Below are 22362 nucleotides of genomic sequence, written 5' to 3'. Positions count from 1 at the left end.
CATAAATTCAATTTGGTAAGAATTACACTTTTAGAATAAAAGAATTTCTCTTATGCATCTAAGTTATGCATAAAATCCATTTATGATGAAAATCACACTTTTAGTATAAAAAGAATATCTTTTATGCATACCTCTATACATGAAATCCAATATGATAAAAGTAACACTTTTATAATAAAATAATCAACTTTTATGCATACCTCTATGCATGAAATTCAAATATGATAAAAGTCACACTTTTATAATAAAATATTTAACTTTTATGCATACCTCTATGCATGAAATCCAAATATGATAAAAGTCACACTTTTATAATAAAATAATCAATTTTTATGCATTCCTCTATGCATGAAATCCAAATATGATAAAAGTCACACTTTTATAATAAAAATAATCAATTTTTATGCATACCTCTATGCATGAAATCCAAATATGATAAAAGAAACACTTTTATATTAAAATAATAAGACCGTATTAGGTAAAGTGGAAAAAATCCCATTCCCACATTGAAAAATTGTATGCATTTAATCTAGAATCTACCTTCTTCAACCTAGTATAAAAAATTTCAAAATGGTTTGCTTTATGAAGTGATGCTAGATCGAACCTAGCTTGATCTTAGAAATAGAAAGGTTTCAAGATTTTTCAGATCCACCACTTGAAGGTATCCTTATATACACAACCACTACAAATTAACATTATTAAGGATAGAAAGAGTCTCCTTGGAGTAGGATGCACTTTGTGAAAATTACGATTATAAATTTTCATTTGGATGAAGCTAATTCTACTAAAGAAATAATAAAACTTTTGCATTAACAACCAAAAGATAGCTGGATAAAAGGAGTCCCCTTAAAGTAGGATGCATACTGTGGATGCATAAGAGGAGTCTCCTTAGACTAGGATGCACTCCATCTATGAATTTATTTATTGTGTTAAAAATTGTTCAATGCATTGCAAAGATACACAATTGAACAGTCTGCTCCCAAAGTTGGCCAAATTACAAAGATCCTCTATATTTTATTATACTAGAGACCATATTCAAAGACCATTTACATTCAATTATAAAATGAAGTAACAAAATGTGCTAGTATCATGGGGGTGTAATTTTGATTTTAAGGGGTTCTAGCTCCACCACATGGTAGAGCTAGAATTTTGAGCTAGCTCTACCATGTGGAGCTACAACACATTGAGGAGCATTTAAAGATTTTTAGATCCACCACTTGGCCATTCTACAGTCCATAAGAAACCAAGATATAACATTTGATTGATCTAGACCCCCAATTACAAACATTGATACAAGAGATTGCATTTTGAGAGTCCCCTTAGAGTAGGATGCACTCTCCAATTTTAAAGCTTCATTGTAATGAACAAGACAAAATGAACAAGATTTTATAAATTGAGGTGGTGAAGGTATTATACTTATATATACAATCGCTACAGATTAACATTATTAAAGATAGAAAGAGTCTCCTTGAGTAGGATGCACTTTGTCAAAATTACGGTTAAAAGATTTCATTTTGATGAAGCTTATTCTACTAAAGAGTCCCCTTAAAGTATGATGCACTTTGTGAATAGATAAAAGGAGTCTCCTTAGAGTAGGATGCACTCCATCTACGACTCCATTATAATAAAACATTGTAAATGAAACTGAATTTATTTTTTTGTGTTAAAATATGTTCAATGCCTTGCAAAAGGCACACAATTGAACAGCACACTCGCGAAGATGGCCAGATTACAAAGACCCTTTATATTTTATTATAATAGAGACCATTTACAAAGACCATTTACATTCAATTACAAAAGGGAGTAACAAAATGTACTAGTGTCATGGGGGTGTATTGGTTGAATGAGGTATTGAGCTTCTTTTTAAGCATGTTCATTTTGTGTACTCACAAGGTTACACACTTAGATTATTCTCTCAATTATTATCTTGATTATCATCTTGATTGTTGAACACATTGTAGTAGCTATCATCGAGTTTCAATGTATTCTTGTTGTTGTACAAAACATTGTTGTTGTACAATTATTATCTTGATTATCATCTTGATTGTTGAACACATTGTAGTAGCTATCATCGAGTTTCAATGTATTCTTGTTGTTGTACAAAACATGGAGACCCCAAAAGAAATGAACTTTTTTGAAGAAAACTCGTGTAGTTATTTATCTGAAATGGACAATGTAGCGAGATATTTGACTTGTTGCTCATATTGAGGTGTCTAGCTAGCATGGGCTAGCAGTCCAACGGCAATCACTTTATCTCTTCACTTTAGATCTAGCACTTGTCTGTTATAGAGCTGAAAAGGATTTCTTGATCCATGACTTATCCATTCTAGATCCTGTTCCACCACTTGGACATTATAGAGCTAGACTTCAGTGGATGCAAGCTCCACCAAACGGTAGATCTAGACTCAAAATTCTAGTCGTATTTTATGACTTCCAAAGGTTTAGGTCTACCACACATGGATACTAGCTCCACCATGTGGTAAGGCCAAAATTCCATGAAGAGACCATGGCTGCTACCTCCACCACATGGTAGAGCTAGAGCTCAATAAGATACCACATGGTGGAGCTAGCTAGCTCCATGAAATTATACAGCTAGACTTCAATGGATGGTACCTCCACCACATGGTAGATATAGACATAGAATGCTAGCTCTACCACGTGGAGCAGAACGCATTGAAAGAACCAAGATCTACCATTTGTTCAATCTAGACCCCCAAGTAAAAACATTGATACAAGAGATTGTATATTGAGAGTCCCCTTAGAGTAGGATGCACTCTCCAATTTTAAGACTGCTGTGCATGTAGGGGAAGGCATGTTACAACTACTTTTATGCAAAGATTGATTTTAAACAATTACAAAACAAATGTGACTATGCACGCTAACATTAAACTATATACTGTTCTAAAATGTTGACTTTAGTTGCATTACAAAATGACCCAAGATGCAAAGACTCTTTCCATTTGATTCTAAAAAGACGCGACAAAATGTGCTAGCAGGTATCAAAATGTGGTGAAATTAGAATGCATTGATCTAGATCAACCACGTGGTAGAGCTAGAATGCACTGTTCTAGCTCAACCACGTGGTAGGGCTAGAATATTTTTAAATCTAGTTCTACCATGTGATAGAGCTATATCAAAGTATTCTAGCTCGATCCCATGGCAAAATTAGAAATAATATTTGAAGTCCAGCTCTAGCACGTGGTAGAGCTGTATCAAAATATTTTAGATAGACCCCATGGTAGAACTAGAATGGTTTGAAGTCCAACTCAACCATGTGTGGTGACGTGGAAGAGCTAGAATGCATTGATCTAGCTCTATCATATGGTAGAGCTAGAACGCTTTCAAGTCTAGATCTACCATGTCATGGAGGTAGAATGCTTTGAAGTCTAGCTCTACCATGAGGTGGAGCTAGAAGGCATTGATCTAGCTCTACCATAGTCCATATATGTAGGAATTAAAATCATAAGACAAAGATCAAGCTTCCATATATTTTCAAATTAGGAGGCCCCTTATAGTAGAGTGCACTCCAACATTTATAAAATTATTTGAAGAGTAATACATTTGCCACTACTTTAAAAACAAGACAAAATTTCTTGTCAATTCATGATTACAAAAAGATAAAATTCCTCCAAAAAAAATACAATCCTTGGTGACAAATGGCTTCTTTAAGTGAATACTCCTTGGAACAATATCCTTGAAATAAATCTGCAAGAAACCATCATAAATTAAGTTTCTTCATTGTGAATACACAATTGTTGTATAAAATCATGTATTTAGTTATAATTATCATTTATGTTGGATAGTACCTTAGTTATTTCTATCCCGTTGGAGAAGATTGTACTCATTTAACACCTTGTTTATGAAATCCCTTGCATTGGCTGCCTTCAAGTGCGTTGTGGTAGAACCCAATTTTCTAGCTAGAGAAATCACTTGTGGTCCCCTCATGCTAGCAATACTGACTCGTTCTTTTGCCATAATTTCTATTATCTCTTCTCTTTTGTTTTCATATTGTCTCGCTAATACCTCTTGATTGTTGACATACTTTTGTATAATCTCTGATAGTGGTAGCCTATCAGTGTAGATTGTCTTCTGTGACCAATTTAAATTGCGCTTTCTCCAAAAATCTACCACACTTCTGTATTCATTTTCATTGGATACTGGAGGTTGTCCGTAGGGATTAGAGCCAATGATCTCACGCACATCTTCACTCTCATCAAGCTGCAATAAGTAAGGGAGCAGCTCATCAATGAGAATATTGTCGACCATCCTTTCTTCATCAAACTTTGCAGGATATATACAATTATTATCAGGAGAAGCACATCCCTTGTATGGAGAGTCATCAATAAGAACCGTTCTACGAGCATCACAATCAAAACATGAAGCAATTTTTGACAATGGCTTGAACATTGCCTGAACTGTTGGATTATCAGGTCTAGCTATTTTACCACTTTTATCCTTCTCGCAAGCCTCTTGAGCCCAAACTACAAAAAAAGGCAATATCTCTCCTGCTCTGTCTTGTAATATTCTCAATATTTGAAGAACATTACTCTCTGTCGCTGTTGACCAGATCCCAACATTAATATTTTTTAATAAAATCTTCAAGAATTGGATACATCCTGGCCTTAGTACAATATATCGTTTTGAATCCATTTGAATAGTTTCATGTATTGAAGATGGTTGTTGTTCACAACGTTTCAGTAGTAGACCATTCATGTCGTCCAACACAATTGTCAACACTGATTTCTTGGAGATAGCAGTGTCGGTACTTCTTGGTACTTCTTCTTCAGGCTAGAAACTCTCACCCATTGCTTCATTTGTTGGAGATTTAGGTACCCCAATCTCATTGTCAGCATTTGTCTTTAAACCTTCTGGATGGACATCACTGAATGTGTGGGAGAAGCTCTCATCCACAGTTTGATTGTGGCATTCCGCCGTAGCTACTTCACTTGGTGCTACTATCTCAATTTCGGGATCTAAAAGAAAAAAAAGTAACATTGACTCAACAATCTTTCAAACTAAAAGAATTTACAATTGTAACACTCACTCTTAACACATGTTTATTGGTGTAATCTAAAAGGAAATCATGTTTGGATACCAATTATAAATTCTAGTTGCTCACTCTAGAATTGGAGGGTTTAAATGGATTTCCAAATTCACCCATTATTCTAGCTCTACCGTTTGGTAGAGCCAGTTTGCAAGGGAGCTCTTGTTGGAAGTAGCCCTTGAGATCCACTCTTGAGCTCCAAGAGTAGGTGGAGGTGAGAAACACAAAACCACTCAACTATATGGTAAAGCTAAAATTTTAGATGTTTTTGATTTTCCATATGGTAGAGCTGAAATTTATAAGTCTTGCTTTACCACGTGGTTGAGTTGGGGATCAAGATAGCTTCTTTATGGGTGGAGCCAGTAGACTTCCATAGGTTCTAGGTTTAGACTTCAATGGGTTCTAGCTCATCGCACGTGACAAGAACCAAGGAGCTAGAATTGCATTTGAACTAGCTCTGGTGGAGCTAGAAATGCATTGGCCTAGCTCAACCATATGGTAGAGCTAGACTTAAATGGATGCTCTACAAAAACTGTCTTTGGGGGGGGGTGCATTGGCCTAGCTCCACCACTTTGAAGAGGTAGCTAGACTTTAATGGATTCTTGGTCCACCACTTTGAAGAGGTAGCTAGCTCCACCAAATTGTAGACCTATTGAAATCTAGATCTACCACAGGATAGGATTGAAGTAAATGAGAGGATCTCTAGCTCTATCATCTTAGATTTATAAGCAAGATTTTCAGATTCACCAACTGGCCATTGTGCGACCACTAAGTAGGCTTTCCAAATTCACCAATTGGTTATGTAAAAAGTGAATTTGTTAATGAACATGTTAGGATCCATAACTTGGTGATTCTAGATTCCAAAGCCCAATTTGGAGAGAGCTACAAAAATACTACTAAAAAATGAACCAAGGATATAACAAGTCAAAACATCACCAAATCAAAGTATTGAAGATACAAGGAAAGCCCATTAAGAAGTTACATACTGTCTTCAAAATCCAAAAAATATCGAGCTGAACGAACTTCACCATGGCTCGATCTTTCCGTGGTATTCCTTGGATTGTTAGAAATAGGCGGTACTGGTTGCTCATTTCTTGACTTTGCAAAGTCAAGAAGCCTTGTTCCCATCTTTCTTTGATCTTCAATACTCTCTACTAGGCAAATCACTTCCTTATTTAGTGCTAGCCCTAGCTCGATGATGTAGCCATTACTGAAAAGATCAACAAGCTTGCAGCCTTCTCTGCAATACTTTCAAATACATTGCTTGATCAAAAGATTCTTCTTGATTCTTAGAAACTCAATGTCTGGGATAGTTTTAACATCTTCATTATCTATATCGAGAAGTCCAGTATCCAATATTGTCGCTTGTGTACCTGGATCAGGAACATCTGCTAGTCCTTGAAAGGCATCTCCCTTGCTGAAAAACACTAAGGATATGAAGAACTCTATTGCACCAATGCATCGGTTGTCACGTCGAAAATGCAATACCCCATTATACTGTTCCTTTGCTATGCCACTCAAATTTTTTAAAGCATTTTGCAAGTGAATAAAATCTGTAATATTTAGAAAGGTAAGCAACATGTATATTGGGATGGCAAAGATCTACCAGCTGCTGTAATGATCATAATGCCGTTCAAAAGATTGCAAAATGATTCCACATCCCAATGCATATTTCTTCCCAAATCTTTAGTGTTATCCAGAACACATAACCCAATGGAAATTGGATTGTTGAGGTGGCGCTTCAAGTAGTAACTCCCGTCGACGAATGGAAGACTCACAGCATAAATACACCAAGGAAGATCCAAGGACAAGGTTGAACTTTCTTTGCTAAGGCTGATATTCCACTCCACATATTGCCTTGCTTCTACTGGAAAATCAATCTTCTTTGATCCAACCTGTAGCTTTGACTTTATATACACATCACATAACTTCAAAAGAACTAAGTATACAACCTCATTGATGCTATAGGTGATAGTCAATTCTGACCAATCTTGACATTGTTTGTCCTTGTTCAGAGTGTTGAACTCTACAAGCAATGCATCTTGAATAATTTTATCTTGCTTGAGCTGCTTGATACGCTCTGGCATGTCAATCACATCTACATCCTTAGTACCCTTTGAAAGAATAATTTTTCTAGACCTGATTTCTGATTGTATTTGTTTGACTTCTTGTTCATCTAGCCCAGCAAGACATCTGAAAACTGTGGCAGTTGGTTTCTTGTTTTGCTTCTCCATGATTTCAAGCCAGCCTTTGAAAACTTCATCAGAGTAAATGACCATGTGAGACTGCTTTGAAATGAAGGATGCTCCCACCGTAATTCTAACCATTCGTAAAAATTTCTGCAAAGAAATAAAAGAAAAAAAGATCAAAATCAAGTATTTTTTTCAAAACTTATAATTATAAGAGAGCAAGGGATATGGACATACATCCCAGTCTACACGAGATGATGAGCCCTCTGTTACTCCAGATGGTGGCCTTGACGGAGAATTATTGAAGATCCACTGACTCCTCAAGTGCTGCAAGACATCATAGTATGGTTGTTTGACATATAATGATTGGGCCTCTTCATTAGCTATAGCAGATATGGCCGTCGCAACTTGTGGCTCTGGATCTACAACAATTTGAGCCTTCCTTTTTTCATACACTTGTATCAAGTCTTGAGCACGACCATCTTTTTCCATTTCTTGATACCGTAAGAATTTTGCAGCATAGATGGAATGTTGGCCATCAATAATCCAATATGAATACTCAGTGAGTTTCTCCTCTGTTACCTCACTTAGTTTCATTGGAATTCCTTTCTTCTTGCCAGCATTCTTTACAGGCATCAAGTATGCACACGCTCCTGGCCTGTTTGCACTTGCACCAAAAAATAACACGCATTCATCCACACGGTGAGGTTCTATTTGACGGGAGTTATAGTGATCAGGAGCTAGCCAGCATTGATCTACAGGAATCTCATACTCTTTGTACTTGAATGGAAAATACTTAGAGTATTTTTCCATACCCCCTGTATCACTCTTTTGTGCCTTTTGCACCTCATTTTCCAAAACTTTGGGATCCACAAATCTTATTTTTGTTGAATTTTCCAAGCCTGTTTTCTCTATTGTAGATTTAAGAACTGCTTCATCTACATCCATAATACCTGTACTGCTTTTTGCCTTTTTTTGAACTGGATTTTTAGAGGGCATTTTCTCTTTTTTTTGTTTGCCTTTCACACAATAAGCAATGGAAGCTTGCAACTCTTCAAGAGTTATTTCTTGACTTGCACAATCTAACTTCCACCCTCGAGAGAACATAGTATCTTGTTTATCTCTTACTATTCGTTCAATAATGAATGCCTTGGGATCTAGTTGATACTCATGGATCCCAGGTACCCCAATATTTATGCATTCAATATCGGGATGAGAATCAACTACAGAAATATAAGATAGAGTCATTGGTCCTAGATCCTCAAAAGTATCCACGCCCACATCACTAGCAACAAATAGATGAATTTTGTTAAATTGTGAACCCTGAAGACCCCAAATATCTAAGTACCACTGTCGTCGTTGATCAGCAGAGGCAAAGTTAACACTGTCCGGAACTTCCACCACTTTTCTTTTCTGAGACATCTTTCACCTACAACAAAAACCACAATTGTTAATTATAGTTATTGTATTCTTACACTTTAAAAAAAACTTACAATATCATATTCAAAAATCACAATATATATCCATGAAAACACTGTGGAGGAGATGAAGAGTATTTCCATCTTGGAGATCTCAATACATTTGTTAGTCTTGCTCTACCACATGGTAGAGCTAGATAAATCCATTCTAGCTGGACTTCAAAGTTTTCTAGTGCTGGTTTTTCAATGGATATTATCTCTACCGGGTGGCAGAGCAAGATTAATAAATGTATTGACCAGAATGCTTTGAAATGTAGCTCTACCATGTGGTGGAGCTAGAATGCATTCTTCTAGCTCTACCATGTGGTAGAGCTAGACTTCAATGAATGTAACCGACTGAGCTTGAATGTAACTGTGATAGAGCTGCATTCTACCTAAACCTTACTGTAGAGATAGAATGCTTTGAGGTCTAGCTCTACCATGTGGTGGAGCTAGAATTGCATTTGAGGTCTAGCTCTACCATATGGTAGAGCTAGAATCGTAGAGGTAGAAAGCTTTGAGGGCTAGATCTACCATGTAGTAGAGCAAGAATGCATCGATCTAGCTGTGTTCCATACACATCAACAAAACCAATTACTCCAAGAAGAGACCTACTTCTCATGACAAGAATCAAGGAGCTAGAATTGCATTTGATCTAGCTCTACCACGTGGTAGAGCTGTATTCTGCCTAGACCACATCGTAGAGCTAGAATGCTTTAGGTCCAGCTCCACCATGTGGTGGAGCTAGAATGCATTCTTCTAGCTCTACCATGTAGTAGAGCTAGAATGCATTTTTCCAGCTCTACCATGTGGTAGAGCATTCAAATTATCCAGCCCAATTTTAAATTCAAATTATCCCGCCCAATTTTAAATTCAAATTATCCCGCCCTTAAAGAATTTAAAATGGTCTTGCTATTTTTCAAGTTTTCCTTGACGTCCATGTCGTTTATGTAATACAAACCTACTTTCCCATCTTGTCATTGACCACTAGCACTTGGACATCACCGCATCTATTATCAAATTCAACGATACAACAAGGTACACATATTTTTGTCTCAATGCATATTAAATCATTATCTATGATTAGATTTAAAATTTTAAACATGTCAATTAAAAATCAGATCATACACATTGACATAGAGTAGAAAATAAAAGCATGCAAGAATTCAAAAACTCAGGAAATTATGGTTGAAGAGAAAAAACCTGATTCAGAAGAGAAAATCCAAGTATATGCTGGCTGCTCTCTCTTATTGCTGTAGAAGATGTGGCCTGCAACTATGCAATGTCTTGTATATGCTGCGTAGGAGAGTGGGCCTGCTCATAGCAATAAGAGACGCCTAAAGAAAACCAAGCATGAGAGATTTATGGCCAGGGCCTGTTTATTGCCCTTTATGACCTACAATGCTCTTGCTAATGAAACTACTACTGTAACATGCTCTATCTTTTTTATTGTCTGATTCAGAAGAGAAAATAAAAAAATTAAAGTTTAAGAGACGCCCATATACCTGCTAGAATCCAGATTGCATGGCTGTGGAGGGACCGATAAGCTTAAATAGATTATAACCCCACTTGCAGGTGTACATAATGCTAGGCATCCTTTGATTTGGAGGTAAATATCTGCGAGTAGCTGCTAGGTAAGAGCAAGGTGGAGCTGCTGAAGGGGCGAGTGGCTGCAGAGAGAGAGCCGCCCAGAGAGAAGCAGGCCACGCTAGGTAGTAAGAGCAGCAAACGCTGCAGAGAGAGCCGCCCAGAGAGAAGCAGGCCACGCTAGGTTGGAGCAACAAACAGACAAACGTGCGCCCCTTAGCCGTGTTAGTAGCTTGTGTTGATGGAGGGAGAGCCACCCACGAACGTGCGCCCCGCATAGGATAGAGAGCCGCCCAGAACAAAACCCGCAGAGAGAGAGCCGTCCGTAGAGAGAGAGCGCCGTCCGGATACGTTCACCACGATAGGGTTGAGGATAAGTCTAAATTCGAGATTTTCATAAAATTAGCGTTGGTACATAAAATTAGCATTCAATTTGGTAACATACCAAATTTGAAGTTACAAATTTTGGTAATTTTCTAGATCTTAAAGTTTCCAAAGATCTCTTCATTTCTCCATACATTTGGGATTAGGCCATCCCATCATGTACACAATTTTGAAATAAAAAATCAAGAGCAAAGATAATTTCATATAATTCTTTTTTTGCTCTTGGATTTACTTAAATTATGAAGATCAATTATTACGAATTTATCTTGACAAATCACCTTGTTTTATCTTGATAAATCAGGTTAACAGGTATTGAGACTGAACATTGCCCTAGTTTTGATCATTATTTGGCATAGATATTTATAACTTCTTCAACTTACCTTTTTCAAGCCTCGTTAGGTCTTTTTTTAATTGTAATGTGAAAAGACCCTAGTGTTTGTAGAAGTCGCACGTGTGGGAATGGCCCCTTGACTGGACGGATGGGAGAGAGAGGCGAGCGATGGGCCGTGAAGCGCTTATTTAAATAGGATTAAAGCTATATTTAAATATGTAGGTTAACTATAGTAACTTAAAGCATGTTTATAGTTTACAATTATACTTTACTTATTTATAGACTTTATATAGCTATATAAATCAAACCTATAATTTATATATAAACCCATATAATTTAAGTTTATAAATAACCTATTTTTAGGAGTAATGGAGTCTAACCTTTTTTCTAGATCCTTGGTTCTCATTTTGTGAAGTAGGTCTCTTCTTTGGAGTAATTAGTTTTATTGATCTGCATTAGCTCCACCACATGGTAGAGCTAGACCTCAAATAATTCCAGCTCTATGATGTGGTCTAGGTAGAATACAGCTCTACCACGTGGTAGAGCAAGATCAAATGCAATTCTTGCTCTACCACGTGGTAGAGCAAGATCAAATACAATTCTAGCTCCTTGGTTCTTGTCATGTGAAGTAGGTCTCTCTTGGAGTAATTGGTTTTGTTAATCTGCATAGTACACAGTTAGATCGATGCATTCTAGCTCCACCACATGGTAGAGCTAGATCGATGCATTCTAGCTCCACCACATGGTAGAGCTAGACCTTAAATGCAATTCTAGCTCCACCACATGGTAGAGCTAGACCTCAAAGTATTTGATCTAGCTCTGCCACGTGGTAGAGCTGTATTCTACCTAGACCACATTGTAGAACTTTAAGGTCTAGCTCTACCATGTGGTGGAGTTAGAATGCATCAATCTAGCTGTACCATAAACCACATTGTAGAGCTAGAATGCCTAGAGGTCTAGCTCTACCATGTGGTGGAGCTAGAATACATTGAACTAGCTATACTATCTGGTAACTATATCATGTGGTGGAGCTAGAATGCATCAATGTAACTATATCATGTAACAGAGCTAGAGTTCATTGATCTAGCTCTACCATGTGGTAGAGCTATATCAAAATAATCTATCTAGACACCATGGTATTGCTAGAATGCTTTGAAGTCTAAATCCACCACATAGTAGAGATAGTCTTTAATGGGTTCTATCTCTACCATATGATAGAGCTAGCTCTAGCTCGACCACATGGTAGAGCTATACTTCATGGTAGAGTCTGATGTACGTTTCAATCTTAAAAAAATTGCTTGCTAGATTTGATTACTAGTTTAACAAGTCCAACATGATTATGTGCAGGATGGATTTCCAATCTGGAGGGAGGGTCTACATGATGTTGAACAATGATTCTGTTGGTATTGGCTGCGTGTGTAGAATTGATCCAAATTCCACTTGTAGTGGAACAAAGATTGGTCAAGGAAATGTGTCATTACTTGTGGAGGAATGCTTGAAGGATGTGGAACTACCATTCCCTACTATGGATACCATTTATTTAAAAAATGCATTATGTCCAGTAATGTTCGTTGGCCAAAAATGCTTTTAAGGCCTTTCACAAGGGAGCTGGAATTTGGAGAGTGGAGTGAAAGATGTAGTGATGCAGATAAAGAAGAGTCTGTGGAACCTCCAATTATAGATGCAATACCGATAACATCTCCAGAACTTGACATGCAAATCCGACAATCTTGGAAGAATGAGATGGTTCTTCTAAAGGATGAGAGCATGATGCAAACTATCACTCAAGGGACTATCTTATATGTGTTTCCATTTGAATGTGTCAACTTTCAACAACTTGGTGATGATTGTGTGGGTGTGGCTATTGAAAGTGCAAATGTATTTCAAACTATGCCGCAAGTGGATAGTATCACCCTAGTTAAATGGCCTATTAAACAGCTGACAATGCTGGATGGGAGCCCATTGCAACACTATGTTCCGCTTAATGGCATGCATGTTGAACATGCTGATGTATGTAATGAGGATAATGATGGAGATGTAACTAATGAGGTTATTGTTGCCCAAACCTCTGCAAAAAGATGCTACACTTTCATAAACAGGATTCCAAAGCAGAGACCACAACCAGCTTCTGCATTATATATATGTCACGTGAATCAATTCAAAGGATTTCATCCATTGATTGTTGTGCAAAAAAATGTTGTCAGCTAATCGATTGTGATGTACTAATGAGGATACGACAAGACTTTTGGGGACAATCTCAGGAGTCTCGTACAAATTATGTATATGATGTGCTTTCTACAGCTTGGCATCGTGATTCAGCTCAAAAAATTAAATATGAATTTAGGTTAAATGGGGTGATTGTTTGTTGCAAAGCATGGTATGAGATGCATGGTATACCAAAGACATCCTTTTACCATTACAGGGAAAAGTTTGAGTCCGGTGTGTGTCAATATCTACATGGAAACACAGGGGTATTGAGGAGAGGCCTACAACATGCTAGTGAGGCCTACAACATGCTAGTGAGGCAAGAGCACTACTTGATGAATTTGTGAACATGAACTCCGAGCCTGCGCCACACAAAAGTAGAACAATGCTAGATGGCTCAAGGAAAACCAGGTTCCATCAATATTCAAGCAAGTTGACATTTTCAATGAAATCAACGCAACACTTGAGCTGTTGGGACATGAGAAGAGGCTATCAAAGTCATCGTTTAGTAGAATTTGGAATAAAGAGTACCCACAAGTGTCCCTAACAAAGGCAAGTGAGTTCTCCAAGTGCACCTTGTGTAGTGGTCTCAAGGCAAAACTAGAAGCCAAACCTAGTCTAGAAGAAAGAGCAAGGCTCCTCAGTGAAAGAGATATTCACATGCGACAACAACAAAGTTGCAGGAGCTTATACTATGCATGGCGCATATTTTCGGAAACCCAACCACAAAAGTATGTATGCATCATCCATGACAAGATGGATCAAAAGAAAACAGCCATTCCCAGACTACGGGTCCTTCCCAAGGGTGTGGATTCAGGATATAATTTACCAATTGCATTGATTGGTATGATCACTCATGGCCATGCAGAAGGTCATTATGGACACTTTATTTTGAATGGTTTATGGCCATCTGATCCCAATCTAACAATTGGCTCAATTGCAAGTTGTTTACATGACTTAGAGAGGATGGATAAGCATCCTCTTGGTGATCTAGTAACAAATGGGCTTCCAAGGAGCAATGTTTCACTTCTACATGCTTTAAATTCAAGGACAGCTTTAGACAACCACAATATGAGTGATGGTAAAGATCCCATTGTTGAACCATGTATAAATCAGGGAGACACAATGAATTGGGTTTCCTCGTTTTGCAAGTTGCCAGAAAACTTGTTGCTACAACTAGATAATTGTGCTGGAGAAAATAAAAATCGGTACTTATTTGCCTATTTGTCATTGCTTGTTGCACGGGGTGCTTTCAAAACTGTACAGTTGGGATTTCTAATGGTCGGACATACACATGAGGATATAGATGCCATGTTTAGCAGGTTTTCAGAGAAATTAAGAGTAGGGTAAACCTTTACTTTACCACATTTGATGGATACTTTAAGAACCAGCTCAACTTCTTCTCCAGCTCCCTTCTTGCTTACAGAGGTCCCTGACTTCAAGGCATATTGTGATGGCTACATTTGTGATGGGCAAGAAGCACTTATAGGTCACTCCAAACCACTTCTATTCAGGTTCTTCATGGAAGGAGACACACCGGTAATACAATTTAAGGCACATGTAGCTATTCGTAATTGGAGTGGAAGTATCCGTCTTTGGAAGATAGACAGTGAAGGTAAACCAAGGTTACCAAAAGGAGATCCACCTCTACTACCAATGGCCGAGCATATAAAGATGCATGCAGAAGTAATATCAGGATTGAAGGGTTACATAAAATTTTGGCAGAATCTAAGTAATGGTTCATTTGTGCCAAGATATTATAGGCCCGTCATAGATTATTGGAGTAATGTAATCGAAGAGCTTGGAAAACCAATACAATCAGAGGCAAGAAAGTACATAAATTTTTGGCCAAAATCTGAAGGGTCCCATCAATTAGATGATATGAATGTTGAACAATTGCAGGCACAAAGATTCTTAGGTATTGAAGAACATAATGATCATTATTGTGGGCTTGCACGAGATAAACCAAGGGAGGCATTTAACCCTATGCTACATGTTCAGCAAGGACACTTTGTTATGCTGCACCCAAATGACACAAACATCTATCCAGTTTGGCTTGCTATGGCTGAATCGAATATTGATGATGAGCCTACATCACCAAATTACAAGAAACTCTTGATTCAATATTGGGGACCTTGTGTAAGGAAGAAAGGTTTGACAGATACTCAAGCTTATGCTGATTGTTGGAAGGGATATTGGCAAATTAATGAGGCAGAACAACAAGTATGGGAAAATGCTGATGCAATTCTTTGGTCGTGGAGACCAAGGAATCCACCACCATACAAAAGAATCAAGATACCAGAAAAGGAAGCCCGTAAAGCAAAAGCATGCTTAGGCTTGGCCTGTGAGGATGAAGCTCATATTGATGGTTCCTTCAATGAGGAGTAGCATTTATAGATGCAATATTGACAATGTGTATTTTTAGGTTATAACTCTAATATCCAAATGAGATGTACTTTTGTACTATCTTCTTTTAAATTACTTTTTATTTTCACTTATTGAATGAAATTTTTCTTTGTGCCTCCTACATTTTTTTGATATAATAATGTTTCTATCTTATTTGTTCAATTTTTTCATAAATTTTGTGCAGTGTACAACTCAATTGGTGCAGGTCCTTGTTGCAAAGAAACAAATACCACTTTCTTATTAATGGTGTTTATCAACACCACCTTTCTACATGATTATCAAACTCCTTTCAAAATATGTTTATGCACAAATACTAATTATACCACTTTTTTGGTTCGAACAGTGATTATCTCAACACTACCTTCCTCTGTTCTATATTAAGAAATTCCACAATAACTATTCCTACATTAAGTGGAAAATTCCCATAATACATGAAACCTCTCAATTTCAAAATTCCCATAATGCGAGATTTTTCCCATAATACCTAATACGGTCTTTAATCAACTTTTATGCATACCTCTATGCATGAAATCCAAATATGATAAAAGAAACACTTTTATATTAAAATAATAATTCTTTTATGCATACCTCTATGCATGAAATCCAAATATGATAAAAGAAACACTTTTATATTAAAATAATAATTCTTTTATGCATACCTCAATGCATGAAATTCAAATATGATAAAAGTAACACGTTTACAATAAAATAATCATCAATTATGCTTAACAAAAAAATCAATTTCTCCATGATTACAATAAAATTCTTTCAATTAATCTAGGATGATAATTTCTAGAATATGGTAGGAAGTTCTCTTTTCATACTTTGAATGAAATTATTTTATGTGTAATTTTTATAAAAATTTTGCTATAGCTCCGCTACTATGACTGATAAATCTCAATTTATTTTGAAGGATAAAGCTTTTCATTAAGGGAATGATTAGAATGATCCCTAATTGGATCATTAACCCAATAATGGATTGAATCATCAATATTCATGAAATACATAAACTAAAAGCATAGAAAAAAGCCATTAATTTGACCTCAAGCATAGATTAATCTTGGATTAAGGAAAAGCTTTATGAAAATCTTCATTTGGATTGAGAATGGGTCATGAGTATGACCATTTCTTGAGTGAGAGAGAGAAATTACATAAAAACCATTAGAATTAAGCATAAATGGAAATTTATGTAATTCTTTACTATCATTAGTCAATTAACTTCAATAGCATTCATCCAATTATGTAATTCTTCACTACCATTCATCAATTAACTTCAATAGCATTCAAAAACCAATTCAATTAAGCTTCTCAAGCTTGAGAGGGGTTAAGAAGAGAGAAACATTGAGAAATTATAGAAAAGATCAAAATTCACCAATTACCTTACAAATTGCTTGATTCTTTATTCACGGTAGAGGTCCCCAACCAATCAATTGGTTTAGTATGTTGATGGAGCCACCAATGGGGATTGAAGAAAGAGGGAAGCTCCAATTTACCCAGTTTGGAGAGAATTTTAGAGAATAGTAGAAATTAGCATTATTTCAGCATAACTTTAGTATAGTAAAATTCTCCTCTTTTTTTCAAAGGACTCATGTTCTATTTATAGGAGAGGGAAGATCTAACAAAAGCTAACTCAATTCTAGAATTTTTCAGATTCAGTTTGGTTAAATTTGGACTAGATTTGGACCTAGTTTGGTTACTTTTTGATTCGGTTTGGTTCCATTTTGATTTGGTTTGATTCAAGATAAAAATATCACATTATTTTTGAGTTTAAAACTCATTCAAGCATGTGAAGTATGCACCTCCTTTAAGGGACTCCCCTTCCTTACATATGTGTCAAAATGGAATCATTATACCCAAAATATCTCATATTTTTTATATTACTCATAGTTTCTTACTAATATACCTTGTACATAGTCAACTCTTCATCTTATGTGAGCATTTACTCATTTTTGGATATTTTCTTTTATAAATTGGATTTATCTCCTCCCCACACATGGATTGATCCTATTGGCCCACAGGAACCTTAATTGGACCATAATCTAAAAATTTATGAAAATCTAGACCCTTAGGCTAAGGTCCTTTATACTCATTTCCAATTAATTCCAACTACACATTGGAAAGTTCTTTTTGAATTTCTGTTTGAGGGGAATTCATTTGAATAAGATGAGATATTTTTCTATCCAAAAATATTCAAAATCTGAATATTCTCTCTCTAGAATATTTTCTCTCTCTATGCCAAAATAGGCAGAGACAAGATCTTTTATATTTCTGAAGAGGGGATTGATTACAGGGGAAGATGCTGGACATCTTGACAGGCTGGGGAGGAATCTTACATTCTCTCCCACTTGAAAAACGCGAGATGTCCTCATCTCGCAAACTGGGGGTAATTTCGCAAGATGCACGAATATGAGACTGAGAGAAATTTTAATTAAGATTAACCACCAAGAAAAGTCTCAAAGAGAGTAAGACTCAAGACAAGAACAAAGATTTCAACTTTATTCATTCTTGGAATATATACAGTGTAAAGATAGAAGAACTCTTTACACTTCCATAAGCCCGTCCATCATATGGTCACAAAAGCAGCACTCACAAGCTGCGCACGTATAAGGTAACTCATCTATGGGAATAATTCGGCTCGTTATTGCCGGACCTACCTCAGTGGTATGAGGTGATCTAAGAAAAGGACCTCTGAGAGGCAAGCCAAAAACGGGATAAAGGCATATCTTCTGATGAGGAAGAAAACACGCTAGTAAGAAGACCCGCTCAGAAAACCCAATATACCTTGATCTCATCATGCAATAGTATCGGGGACCCAAACCCAAAGCTTGAATAACCATAGCCAAGCGGACATTGTTACGAAAGTGCTGCTGACCCCAGGGTGTTACCCTAGTTATGTCTTGATAGGTCCGCCATTTGGTCTGAGCTACAGAAGTTCCCAAGTGAGGGAAAAGTGAGCGCTCATACAGTTCTATAAAATCCTTCTTCACAGACTCGCTTGCGTCTTAAAGGTGAGAAATCATCATGGATAAAACCAATTGCTGCTGCCAAGCCATGAAGGAGATTAAGAAGAAAGGAGATCGATGGAAGTAAGATTACTGCGAGCGGCAAGTAAAAGTTACGACTTATATAAAGGAAGGAGCTAGCGTAACTTAGAAACCAACGGTATCTTGACACTAAAGTTTTACCGTCTTTCCATGATTTGGTTTTGGCACATTTTTCTATAGAAGGCATTAAGAGTTTTGAGATGAGGAGATAAAAGAAGTTCGTAGGCTAAGTCACCTACTTTCTTTGGTCCACAATATCTGGGGGATAACTACTTATACTCCCCAAGAGATAAAGAACTTCTTTTGGTCCGTACTCAATGAAGACCATATCTGCTTCTTTGAATTCTCTGACTGTCCTCTTCTTATCTGTATACTGTTTCTATCGATCCTGGGCAGCTTTTATATCTCTATGAATTGCCTGCATCTGTTGCTCTATGTCGTCAAGCATTTGACTAGTCATCTCGACCCTAATCAATGGGTCAGAACTAGTTAATGGAGTTAAGCAATCTTGTCCGAGAGACGGACCCTGATTAGATTGGTATTAAGGAATTGGTCTCTGAATTTGGGTTCTAGACTTCCCTGTGCCCTTTTCATGGTAGGAGTCGGGCAGTCTTTTAACTGATGACCAAAACCTTGGCATCCAAAACACCGGTTCTCACTTTTGAACTCATCGTTCTGAATTCTTAAAACAGGTGGGCTCCTGAGAAGTATTCTGGGAAAAGTGTCTTCCGTTTTTAAACAGAATCTTTCTTTTATTTTAGAGAGGGAAGGGAGATTCTTACTGCTGCATACCTCGAAGGCTGGGGGAGGAATCTTACATTCTACCCCACTTAAAAAGTGCGAGATGTCCTTATCTCGCAAAGTAGAGGACAACTCTTTTTCTTAAGATCCAATTTATTCTAGGGTTCCTTATATTCTGGTCAACCCAATAAAATACGGGGATAATTATCCCTTAAATAGAACTCATCATTAAATAACAATTCATTCAAATCATATCAATCATCTCTTTAACACGATAATGGTTCATTAGACCAAAAATTTTCTTTATGAACATTCCTCCACGGGAATTTCAGACAAGTAAGTTCTCAATTTGTCATCCCTTAACTTGATCTACCGTGTCGTGTTAACAGTAGCAATTTGACAGCACAATCCACTAATCTCATAGTGATTTGCTGAAATCATTATCATCATTCTAGTTATGAATATCATCACAAGAACTCGTCCCAATCATCCACATTGTGGTTTCGCTCAGTTTATTACATTTCAATCCATTTTTCAGGGGTCATCATTTTTCAATCAGAATGCCAATCAATTTATCAGTTCGCAAACAGAATTAAAAATCATATCAACCACATTCGAATTCATCAACTGGATAGCATTAATGCTTATAATTTCAAGTCTTAGATTTACTCGTATATACTGTCGGTAAAGAGCTGCAGTTATACCCTCGGTATATACGGGTAGTCATGATACTTGGAACTATAAGGTAAATACCATCATGTCTGCGCAATGGATTCGGGGTGCTAGCAGCAAGAGTAGCACATCTTGCGCGGGTCCCACACTCGGGGCCTCGCCCACAGATATCCGGACAAGAGACTAATCTGTCAGTTTTTCCAAAACCGAACTCGAAAAAACTTCCCTTATCCAGAAAGCACGGGCGATTCCACCAGGATAACTTTTTACTCTAACGTAGTCAAGACCATTACTGATCAAACTGATCCGACTGCACCTATAAAGATACTGGGTGAGATCAAGGAAGAAACTTGCACTTGGATCATTGGGATCAACGCTTTTTTTCCCATCAAGAGGCACAGCCGTTGATTCCTATCCATAGAACAATTACTATCCGGGATTTACTTTATCTATCTTAATAACAAAAATTGAGTCTCGATTTACGGATCCATCAGTCCAGCCTAACCCCATCCAGTCCCATGGGTTAGCCAACCGCCCAACCACTGTAGTGATGGGATCCAATTAGGAATTTGGTTAGGTTTTGTCCCGGGTACCAAGGAAAAGAATTCCAAGGCCCCCTAGCCGGAAGTTCATGCAAACATAAACTAGTCACACCACTTACACACCCAATATGAAATTGCCTTTTTCTCAGCATCCTTTAATGAAACCATTATGTCACTGATGATAATCCTCAAAGTCTCTGGTTGAATCCTTATTTCCATTCATTCATCGGTGTACTTATGGCAACCAGAACGCTCACCACCTGTTCACTCAGGGGCCGTTTCCATAGTTCCTAGCTCATAGTAACCGGCAATATATTCATATAACAGAATGGAATTTCCGTGGAAGATCAGCAAGATCAACCCACAGATCCATATAAAAGAGCCATGGACTCATCCGTTGAGGATTAGCAAGGTCAATCAACCAGATCCATGCCCAATTTTAGAAAACAACTCTTGTTCCAATATCTTCCACGACGCACGTGTGGGTATCTTCGGCGACCCAGAGCCCGAGCACCATATGGTCAGCACCCTCTAGGTAACCTAGCACTTCACTCATAGGCCGCTTCCTTGGTCCCTCATCCACCGTACCGGAAGCTCACCATTTAAATCGAACCGAGGCTGGTCAAGACCTGGATCGACCTTGCTACGCGAGACGTCCTCCATTGACTCTCCGTCACAGCAATTGCAACTTTATCAGTTCGGTCTTCATGACCTTAATCCTCAAGACGGTCAAAATGCTTCCCTAGCATTCTTGACATAAAACAGTCATTTACAAACAGTCACAAAATACAGTTTCTATAACGAACTCTCGTCTTTCCACATTATCCACTCTCGGACCACATTACTTATTGCACATTCCATTCAATGTGTACTCATTCTCATCCATTCACTCATATAGACTACACATTATTTCACATACACCTTCACATTCATTATTCTACATACATATCCATGTTCGTACGTCCACATCATACTTCCAATTTCACATTCATACATACGCATCTACATGCATACATCCACATCCACATTCATACATCCATACTTCCATTTCCACATTCACATTCATACATCCACATTCACATGCATACATCCATTTTCACATCCTCATTCATACATCCACATTCACATACATACATCCACATCCGTATCTACATCCATACATCCACATCCACATCTTCATTCACATTCACATCCATACATTCACGTCTACATACATACATCCATTTTCACATCCTCGTTCATACATCCACATCCACATACATACATACACATCCGTATCTACATCCATACATCCACATCCACATCCACATCCACATTCACATTCATACATACACATCTACATGCATACATCCACATCCACATTCATACATCCACACTTCCATTTCCACATCCACACATCCATATTCACATTCATACATCCATATCTACATTCATACATCCATATTACATCCATTCACGCCCTAACACATCCCATATACATCTTATCGCATCAGATACACTCTCTACCTCATCCCATACACATCTTAGCACATCCTAACTCAACTTAACACATTCTATCACATCTCATACACCTCTTATCATATCCTATCACATCTCATACACATCTTATCACATCCTATCACACATCTCATACACATCTTATCACATCTTTTCACATCTCATACACCTCTTATCACATCCTATCACTTCCCATATGCATCTTATCACATCTTATCACATCTCATACACCTCTTATCACATCTTATCACATTTCATATCTT

At 37.3% G+C, this 22362-nt stretch overlaps 1 long non-coding RNA gene across 2 annotated transcripts; it reads right to left on the bottom strand.

The window, feature by feature from the left end:
- Positions 1 to 3626: 3626 nt before the first annotated feature.
- LOC147605694 (uncharacterized) lies at positions 3627 to 10224 on the bottom strand. Of its 2 annotated transcripts, none has more exons than XR_015265115.1 (3): positions 10196 to 10224; positions 9894 to 10004; positions 3627 to 3705 (listed from the first exon to the last, which is right to left on the bottom strand). It is a non-coding gene; the product is annotated as an uncharacterized LOC147605694 (long non-coding RNA). The 2 variants fall into 2 exon arrangements; XR_015265114.1 differs by lacking the exon at positions 3627 to 3705 and adding an exon at positions 8142 to 8662.
- Positions 10225 to 22362: the final 12138 nt, after the last annotated feature.

The sequence above is a fragment of the Cibotium barometz genome, chromosome 59, assembly GCF_041138505.1.
Source record: "Cibotium barometz isolate CiBa-2024 chromosome 59, ASM4113850v1, whole genome shotgun sequence".
Lineage (NCBI taxonomy): Eukaryota > Viridiplantae > Streptophyta > Polypodiopsida > Cyatheales > Cibotiaceae > Cibotium > Cibotium barometz.
Note: the sequence above shows the minus strand (reverse complement) of the source record. Positions and strands in the feature narration are given on the sequence as shown.